The following is an 8,091-nucleotide window of genomic DNA, read 5'->3' on the forward strand; positions in this document are numbered from 1 at the left end:
AAAAAAAAAAAAAAAAGTTTGAGAGCTGACCAAGAAGACCAGACAATAACAAACCAAAGCTGGGGGATTGTCCCAAGCCATCTAAATCTCCTTCTCTTTCCCCTCCTAACTCCAATTAACTAAAACAGCGATCGCAATAGATCTCATGCACTCAGATGAGTGAGTGAAAACTCATTTTCCCTGGCATTCTCCTCATTCATGGACCCAACCTCAAAATAACTCTCATGCTATTTCCATTCCATTCCATTGTTTGAAAACAATAAAAAAGTTTCAGACTTACCTCTGCAAGAAATTTAATTTCCCAGGTCTCTTCCTAGCACAAGTTTCACAGCCAGCAGCAAAACAAAAACAAATAAGGAGGGGAAAATAATTAATTTCAGGTTTTTGAAACCTCAAAGGCCCACAGAATTAGTCAATCTTGTTGCAAAAATACACAAACAAGCCTAAAGCCATTTAGAGAACACTCGCCCTCAACAAGTCGCCAGGCTTCCCTAACTCTCGATTAGTCAATTTACAAAAACAATACCAACTCCAAGAATTTCCAGTCTCAATGGCTTGCGGCAAGAAAGTTCCCAAATTTAAGAACTTCTGGGAAAACCAATTATCCTCTAACACCTTCTCATCTTCCTCAATTCCTTATTCCTATTTTGTTACAATATTAACGTTAACGTTCATCTTCAGAAAAAACTGGGAGGAAAGTGGTTACAGCCAAATAAGGCATTTTCTTCCCCATTACTTTCACATATCAGACCAAGCACTATCCTCCAAATTCAGCCTTTGGCCCTTTCCCTTAACTTACACACAATGAGAACAAAATATCCAAAGGGGCAGCATCCACTCATACATCTGTGTTCACCAGGGAAAGTTTTTCTATATACAGTATGCATGTTACACCCTCCCTTCTAGACTTAAACAGCAAAAGGGTCTGGAAACTACAGCACTCATTTAGCCTGTCTAGATGCCATGCTATCTTTTCTCTTTCCCTCCTCAGACCTCCAGAGCCTCCACCTTAGCATACAGGATTCCAATATAGCCATGTCTGCTCCCCCACTCTTGTACTGGTAATGCTAAAAACTAGAAAAGTCCTTTGCTCTTCCACACTTGGGCGACACCGGTTTTCCCATTTTCCCAACCAGGAAAAACAAGGGAACAGTAAGCTAGGGAGTCTTTTGGAAAACAAACCCAGCTGAATTCTCATCCAACCCCAATTCTGCAAACCCACATGACCATTCCCTTCTGCCCTTCCCACCCTCTTAAAAGCTAAGGGCCTGGCAATTAGAATTGGCTGCAACTGATGCTGCTTAACTCTGTTCTCTCCTCCTGGGCACCGGGGAAAGGGAAACCCCCGAACCTCCATCACCCGTGCAGCTCCACTGTCCTATCTCCCATTCCACTCCCCTTCCTCCCAAACTTTCCTCCCAGTCTCTCACTTTCTCCATTACCTCCTCCCACCGACACTCTCTCCATTCCCCAAACCTCCGTTCTCTCCTTTTCCACCCAAATTCTCCCCTAGGCCCTTCCCCCTCCCACCTCCAATTCAGCACTTTCGAAGCCCCGCAGAAACGTCTTAACTCCAATTCTCACCTTTCCCCACCTCCTCGCAACACCCCGCATCAGAGTCCAGTCCTCCCTCCAACCACATGCCACGGCCCCCTTCCCCTTCACACCCTCAGCCTCTCCGTCCTGCTCCTACCCGCTTCCACGCGAGCGATCGCAGCCCCACTCCCCACCTCGGCCTCTCTAATACCCCTGGCCGGGCGCAGTCTCAGCCCTTGTTTACGCCCCTCCCCATGCCCTCACTCCTCCGCCTCGACCCCTGCCCTCTCCCGCAGTTGCCATCTCCCCTGCACGCCCCCCTCGGCAGCTCCCCTCCCCCACCTCTCAGCGTCCCGTCACCTCCCTCTCTTGAGGTTCTCAGGCTGGACGTCGCCACCGCCTCCCCCTCCACTTTCCTTCCCCAAGCCCTTTGCGGCCCCGCCCGGCCCCGCCCCGTCCCGCTCGACTCCCTCTCCCCACTCCGGCCGCCCCTCCGCCTCACTCTCGGCTCAGGCTCGGCGCCGCCATGTTGGATCCATCCGCGCCGCTCTCCCGGGCCTGTCTCACGGCGCCGCATCCGGGCTCCAGCCGCCGCCGCCGCCGCCGCCGCCGCGGGCGTGGGGGAGGGGAGAGGCGGGCGGGGGTGGCTGCATCCTGAACGGCGCCTCCCGGAACCTGGCCGGTTAGTGGCGGCTTCGAGACCATAGTGAGACATGAGCTGGAGTAGCCATAGTAAGTGAGGGCAGCCTGGCAGCGGCATTAAGCGGGGAGTGGATAGCTTCACTTCGGGAGGAGAGAGAGGAATTGGCAGCCATCTTGCTTTGGGGCAAGCTGGCAACGCCGGTTTTTCTTGACTGCTGCTTAGGGCGGCAATAAGGGATGGGAGAGGATATAGCATTCTTGAATGTGGAAACATTGGTGGGGCCTTCAAGACCCACCGAAAGGCTGGGATTGGCAGCCCTGACTCATAAGGGCGGAATAGCACGGGGATCGGTTTGCCTGGCGAACTTGAGTGAAGGGTCAAGATCTGGATTTCACCTTTCCTCTGAGCTTCCTGATAACCCGGACGTTCCGTAAACCCGGATCCGGAGCTGAAAGCGCTGCCCAGATCCCGTCTCGGAATTCATTCGTTCAGCATTTACCTTTTGAACGCCGGCTTCCTGTAGGAAGTGTCGCCTAGCCGATCCGTGTAGGGCTGTTGGGAATTGGGGGTGGGGAGGATGGTGCGGGTAAGTTCTGGAGCAGCCAACAGCCTGATGTGGCTTAAGAAGAGGTAATAGATAGGGGGAGACCAGATTATGCAAAGCCTTGTAAATTAATTGATTTTTATCCTTAAGGCAACGAAGTCTTTTAAGAATGTCAACAGAGGTGTGAACAATGTTATTTGCATTTCAGATCGCTGCGTGCAGTGTGAAGGATGAATTGAGGGGACAAAGTGAGAAGCAAGGAAAACAATTAGGCTCTTTTCCAGGCAAGAGGTGATGATGGTCTGTCTTGTGGAAGGGAGAGTGCAGATGGGGAGAAATAAATTGGATTAAGAGGTATGAATGTTCTGACTTGGACAACTGGGGAATAATGATACCATTTCCTTTCTCGTTTAGGGGGAGATAATGAGTTTTGGGTGCCCCTGGGATACTAGCTAGTGTGGATTGGGAACCCAAAAGAAAGGGTTGAGGTGTGTGTGCGTGTGCATACAGGTAGCTGTTGAAGCCATGAAGTGGGCTAGAGAGGATACCTGCATTTGCTGGTAGGATGAGGGAGGCTGAAAAGAACACGGAGAAGGGGCAAACCGAAAGGAAAGAAAACTATAGAGAACTGTCAAAGAAACTGGTTAAAGCATTTACTGTAACAGAGATAAGGTAAAATGCAAACTAAAATGTATCCATCAGGGCTGGGCGTGGTGGCTCACACCTGTAATCCTAGCAGTTTGGGAGGCACAAGTGGGTGGATCACTTGAGGCCAGGAGTTTGAGACCAGCCTGCCCAACATGGTGAAACCCTGTCTCTACCAAAAATACAAAAACTAGCTGGGTGTGGTGGCACATGCCTATAATCCCAGCTACTTGGGAGGCTGAGGCATGAGAATTGTGTGAACCCAGGAGGCAGAGATTGCAGTGAGCTGAAATCTCACCATTGCACTCCAGCCTGGGCAACAGAGTGAGACCCTGTTTCAAAAAATAAAATAAAATAAATAGGCCAGGTGCTGTGGCTTACACCTGCAATCCCAGCACTTTGGGAGGCCAAGATGGGCGGATCACTTGATGTTAGGAGTTCAAGATCAGCTTGGCCAACATGGTGAAACCCCTTCTCTACTAAAAATGCAAAAATCAGCCGGACGTGGTGATGCACACCTGTAGTCCCAGCTACTGGGGAGGCTGAGGCACAAGAATCACTTAAACCCAGGAGGCAGAGGTTGCAGTGAGCTGAGGTGGCTCTCTGTCTCAAAAAACTAAGTAAATAAAATGTGTCTATCAGATATTGCAACAAGGACCAGGCACAGTGGCTCACACCTGTAATCCCAGCACTTTGGGAGGCCTAGGCAGGGGAATCACTTGAAGCCAGGAGTTGGAAACCAGCCTGGCCAATGTGGCAAGACCCCATCTCTACAAAAAATACAAAAATTAGGCAGGGGTGGTGGTGTACACCTGTGATCCCATCTACTCTGGAGGCTGAGGCATGAGAATCACTTGAACCCAGGAGGCAGAGGTTGCAGTGAATTGAGATCATTTCACTGCACTCCTTGTAACAGAACAAGACTTTGTGTTTTTTTGTTTGTTTTTTAAAAGGCCAGGCACCGTAGCTCACACCTGTAATCCCAGCACTTTTGGAGGCCGAGGTGGGCCGATCACCTGAGGTCAGGAGTTCGAGACCAGCTTTGCCAACATGGTGAAACCCCTGTCTCTACTAAAAATACAAAAATTAGCCAGCGTGGTGTCAGGCACCTGTAATCCCAGCTACTTGGGAGGCTGACGTGGGAGAATCACTTGAACCCGGGAGGTGAAGGTTGCGGTGAGCGGAAATTGCAGCAATGCCCTCCGGTGAGACTCTGTCTCCAAAAAAAAGAAAAAGATACTGCAACAAGGAGGTCATTTAGGAAATTTGGAGAAAGCTGTTTTGTAGTTGCGGCGGACAGAAAACAGATTGAATTGAGAAGGCACAACATATAAAGACAGTTTTTTTCATGGTGTTGACGTAAAAAGGAGACTAGTGGTAGGGTGTTGCAGGAGGGAGAATTCCAAAGAAAGGGAAGAAGTTTTAGCTACCTGTGGGGTAGCTAGATAGATATGTCCTGATGGCATGTTTAATATACAGATCTAAAATGTAAGAGAAAAATATAAGTGGAGAAAAAAGCAAACAGAATAAATATGACACATTTACACATGCATTAAAGAAATTATGAAGAGCAGGCCTAAGAGGGATGAGACTTATACTTTTCATTTTACATCTATCTTTATTGCCTGTAATTGTTTTACTATGCACATATTATTTATAAAAAACTATTTTTTTTTAAACCAAGTCTTGCTCTGTCACCCAGGCTGGAATGCAGTGGCATAATCTCAGCTCACTGCAACCTCTGCCTCCCAGGTTCAAGAGATTCTTCTGCCTCAGCCTCCCGAGTAGCTGGGAATACAGGCATGCGCTACCATGCCTGGCTAATTTTTTTGCATTTTAGGAGAGACAGGGTTTCATTATGTCGGCCAGGCTGGTCTGAAACTCCTGACCTCGTGATCCACCTGCCTCGGCCTCCCAAAGTGCTGGGATTACAGGCGTGAGCCATGGTGCCTGCCCAGAAAACTACTTTTTAGAAAGTCCTATGATATATAGGCCAGAAATTCTGAAACAGCAACACTTCAGTGGTAATTGAAGCCATAGATTTGGATAAGCTCCCCAGAAAAGAGCAGAGAGCTAGGAAGAGTGCTCTGGGGAATTCCAACGTTTAAGGCATAAGTAGAAGAAGAGCTCTTGGAGAATCTTTGAAAAGGAACAACCAAAGAGGAAGAAGAAAACCTGGGAGAAAATTGTCACAGAATCAAAGGGAAGAGTATTTCAAGGGGGTGGATGTTGAAAGTGTCAGATATCCCCAGAGAGGCAACTAATAGGAAAGTTGTTTGTACCTCTGAACCCAGGTTTCTTGGAAGCTTGGCACGAAAGTCAAATCCAGATCTTGAACCTTCCCCCAAGTATCACTAGGCAGTACAACCCCCACGCTATTCTGCCTTTATGCATCATGGCCGCCAGACCCAGTCTTTCAGTGAGTCTTCAAGGCAACACCAGCCAGTGCTGGCACCATCAATCTTACTACGCTCAATACTCTCGCTGGGTGTGGTGGCTCACAGCTGTAATCCCAATACTTTGGCCAGGAGTTCAAGATCAGCCTGGGCAACATAGTGAGAGACCCCATGTCTACAATTTTTTTTTTTAATTAACTGGATATAGTGGCATGTGCCTGTAGTCCCAGCTACTTAGACGGCTGAGGAGGATCACCTGAGCCTGGGGAGTTTGAGGTTGCAGTGAGCCCTGATGGCACCATTGCACTCCAACCTGGGTGACATAGGGAAACCCTGTTTCAAAAAAAAAAAGAGAAGAAGAATGCTACTCTCTCCCAGTCCTTCCTATAGCCCTGAAGCTGCCATCAAGAAAAACCTGTTTTTCTAGAAATGGTGAAATTAAGGAATTGAAAGTAGGAGTATTAGTTGGAGTTGGAGGTCAGAAACTATTTTTCATGGGTTTTTCTAAAATTTCCCAGGGTGATAGTAAGAGTTGGTACAAAGAGGTTATTTAATAGGTGCTGAAGGCTGGGTTTGGAGGATCACTTGAGCCCAGGAGTTTGAGGCTGCAGTGAGCTATTATTATGCTGCCGCACTCCCCCCACCAAAAAAAAAAAAAGGAAAAGAAAAAAGGTGCTAAAGGGCGGTAAAGCCAGATGGCATAAGCTTCAAAGGGGCAAGAATTTTTCAAGAGGATGGAAGCACAGTGGTCTGAAAGTAGCAGTGGGTAGCAAAGAGAGGGCTGATCCCTTGCCACCTCTTCCTACAGGAGCAAGAATAAACAGCCTGTAGAAGGTTGAAGGGAAAAGGTATTCATTAATTGGAAAAAAAGTCAAAAATTTCTACCTCACCTCTGACAATTTTTTCCTCTATACCCACTGGAATGCTTTTGTTTTGTAAACAACCTCCCTTATATACTCATTGTCTTCACAGATTGCTCTTAAGCTTTTTCTAGAGGAATAGAATAGCCAGCAGGACAGAGGTAGCTCTGATGTGTGCAGTGCAGATGTAATCCACATAAGCCCACACACAGGCAGACACAGGCACTACTACTTACAGTAGAATAACGTTCTCCCTCCATATCCATGTTGTGAAATAGTTTGACGGCAGTTCCTTTCCATGAACCCACCTCTCCTCTCCAAACCTAACCCAGCTCCATTCAGAGGATTAGAGAAAGCTGAGGATTGCCTTTTCTTTTTTTTTTTTTTTTTTCCTGTAAAATTTTAATAGCCGACATAGAGAAGAGAGGATTACCTTTTCTAGTCATAGTATGATGTCCAGTCTGCGTATTGCAGCCAATGGGAGGAAAACAGATAGCTTTTTCATTGAGAATGGAAAGCTGAAGGAAGGGCTGAGATTTGCCTTCATTAGGGCCTTCCAGAGGAATCCCTCTTACTCTGCAGGACTGACAGAACTCAATTATTTTCCCTGGGGCCAGACTTCAACGACCAAATTTTCCAAATTCCAAACATTGGGACAGTTGCCTGACCAGCTGTTCCTAAGCTAGTCAGTTTATTTGGAGGGATGTTTTCCGCTTGGGGAGCCTTGGAAGTTCACTCTTTCAACATGAAGTGTTAAGATCTTAATGCCAACAAAGAGAGCTGTGCAGATTTCCTGAGCTAAGCCAAAGGGACCTCATTCGTAGAGATGGGCACCCTCATGTCCATCACTGAGAAAAATATATTTCAAACAGTTTAGGGTTTTCTGTTAGCTATAGTTAGACTGCTGTTCCTCTTTAGCTTAAACTGCACCACAGCTGTACAGTTAAAACAAAAACTTCACCTTTTGTCTTATGAATCACCCTCTCCTTGATTCAACTAAAAACTTGGAGGAAGCTCCTCCAAGAAGATTGAGAACCCTGTGTAGAATTCTCTTGTGGAAGGCCTCTGTTTGTTATGTTTCTTTCTTTACATTAGTTCCTATCTCTTCCTCAGCTGAGAAAACATTCCTCCAGCTTTCAAAGACTGGTGCCTTCAGCTAACCCTGATGCCCATCCTTTTCAACATATCAAAACACTACTCCCACAGTTATCTCTTCCTTCTCTGGAATCTGTAACCTGGAATCCTTCAGCTGTCCCTCCACAGGCTCACATTCCCACTATGTTCTTAACTATAGTTTTCAACTCCCTGTAATTCTCAGTAATTAGAAAGGCCTTTTTACTATCCTTAGATAAATCTCTTTGTAACTTCCCCACTTAGTGGTTCTGTTTTTTCTCTCTGGATCAACACATCATAGCCACATGTCCCTACTAAATATTTTCTTTTTTTTTTCTTTTTTTTTTTTTTTTT

At 46.9% G+C, this 8,091-nt stretch overlaps 2 protein-coding genes across 7 annotated transcripts in view; one reads left to right on the forward strand and one right to left on the reverse strand.

Moving 5' to 3' along the window:
• Window positions 1-2,176, reverse strand: part of DEDD (death effector domain containing) — a 12,592-nt gene extending 10,416 nt beyond the window's left edge. Inside the window, exons 1-2 of one of the 5 annotated variants that reach the window (XM_017515067.2) lie at window positions 1,879-1,980; window positions 281-313 (exon numbers count right to left, since the gene is read on the reverse strand). The gene's annotated coding sequence lies outside the window, so the exon portion shown is untranslated. Of the gene's footprint in view, window positions 1-280; window positions 314-1,878; window positions 1,981-2,038 lie in introns of those variants that run through there. The other 4 variants (XM_017515069.2, XM_017515066.2, XM_037733645.1 and 1 more) reach the window with 4 other exon arrangements.
• A 4-nt stretch (window positions 2,177-2,180) lies between these two features.
• The window catches only part of UFC1 (ubiquitin-fold modifier conjugating enzyme 1), a 24,322-nt gene continuing 18,411 nt past the window's right edge, over window positions 2,181-8,091 (forward strand). The window contains exon 1 of one of the 2 annotated variants that reach the window (XM_037733647.1): window positions 2,181-2,268. The gene's annotated coding sequence lies outside the window, so the exon portion shown is untranslated. The remainder of the gene's footprint in view (window positions 2,269-8,091) is intronic. The other variant, XM_017515076.2, reaches the window with a different exon arrangement.

The sequence above is a fragment of the Cebus imitator genome, unplaced genomic scaffold (assembly GCF_001604975.1).
Source record: "Cebus imitator isolate Cc_AM_T3 unplaced genomic scaffold, Cebus_imitator-1.0 Scaffold541, whole genome shotgun sequence".
In the NCBI taxonomy this organism is placed as follows: domain Eukaryota; kingdom Metazoa; phylum Chordata; class Mammalia; order Primates; family Cebidae; genus Cebus; species Cebus imitator.